Source organism: Apaloderma vittatum, unplaced genomic scaffold (assembly GCF_000703405.1).
Source record: "Apaloderma vittatum isolate BGI_N311 unplaced genomic scaffold, ASM70340v1 scaffold14655, whole genome shotgun sequence".
NCBI classification, from domain to species: domain Eukaryota; kingdom Metazoa; phylum Chordata; class Aves; order Trogoniformes; family Trogonidae; genus Apaloderma; species Apaloderma vittatum.
The window spans coordinates 5,021-6,567 of record NW_009718877.1 but is presented as its reverse complement, the minus strand read 5'-3'; positions in this window follow the sequence as shown (position 1 = coordinate 6,567).

The window sequence follows — 1,547 nt, the reverse complement described above, 5'->3', positions numbered from 1 at the left end:
TGTGGCGGTTTTGCTTCCCTTCCACTGGTGCCCTGGGTTTCCCCCACAGCTGAAGAACCCTGGCTGGAGCTATGCAAAACCCTCATGTGGTCTGGGGGAGGAAGGGAGGGGTCCCCCACCCTCCTCAGGTGCTGGCCTGATGGCTTTTAAAGCAACAGTCTTTTCAGGACATGACTTTTTTTCCTTTTTAATGCCGTGTTGCCTGCACAATTAGTTGCTGACTGAAATAAAATCGATCCATGCCTCTCTGCATGTGTGTGTATATCTATACTGATAGATATACATGTAGATGGGGGTTGCCTTTCAGTTGCAGCGGGCAAGAAGTTGGTGGCTAACCCTGTGCACATCTCCACGGGGCCCCTCTGCTCCCTCCTTTCCCACTAGGCAAAGCACTGCTAATGCCTTGGCCCTGGGTGCCTGCAGTAGCTGGGAGCATCTCTGAGCTTGGAGGGCCTGGGGGTCTTTTCCCAGGAGTCAGGCCCCAGCAGGCATCCTGACCTGCTGGTTTTACAAGTGACAAAACTCTACTGTGGATGCACTTGAGTCCTGCTGATGTTCCTGTGTGTCAGGGGAGGGTAAGTTGCATGGCTTTCTCTGGCTTTTTGGGGACAGCCTGGGGGGAAGAAGATGGCTGTACTCAGGGTTTCCTTCCCCTTGGGCACCCCGGCATACCCAGTGGCTTGTTGAAGGGCCTTGAGTCCCATTTTTTGTTTTGGGGCAGGTGGCGCATGGATTGCAGTGGAGGGGAAACTTGGCTTACCTCTGAAGGGGCAAAGCCCCAGGACTGGTTGGAGGGGGGCGAGGCAGCTGCAGAGGCACAGGGGCTGGTGGAGGGATGTAGTGGTGAGTCCTGATGGTGGGTTGACCCTGGGAGTTGGCCTCTGAGGTCGGGCAGGGAGGGATGTCTGGAGGGCTGTGAAGTCTCCCTGGTGCCTGAGGTTGGAGTTTAGAGATTTGGTGGAGGGCAAGAGCATGTGTTGCCCAGTGGAGGGATGTGCCTGGGGCTCATGTGGGAACTGGGACCCTCAGGTCCAGGGGACAAGGGGCTGGTGGTGTGGTGCAGCTTTACCCCTAGAAGGAGGGGTGGGCAAGAGGCTGTGCCTGGATTTGGGGGACAAGGTATTGCCTGGCAACTGGGAGGGTGGATCAAATCACACTTTAATTTCATTTGAAATATCACTGACATGGTATAACATTGACCTTCCCCAAACGGTGTTCCCTAGCTGCTATTGCTGAGGCTGTTTCACTTCAGTTGTGATGTACACCAGACTAAATGAAAGAACTGACAGGCAGAATATTTGAAATCAGACTAATTGTATTTAGATTAGCTGGCTGGAAGTCCTCAAACAATGTATATAGATAACCAAGTTGTACTCTGCTGTTAAAATGAATCTGAGATGTTAAATACAATCATACAGCTTTTGGCCACATTGTACAAGTCTCACACTCATGCCATCAGGCCCTCCGGCTCTCGCTGGTACCCCACGCCCACGCTTGGCACGGTGCTTTCCTCAGGGCTTGTAGCAGCCAGGCTGTCCCCTTCGCCC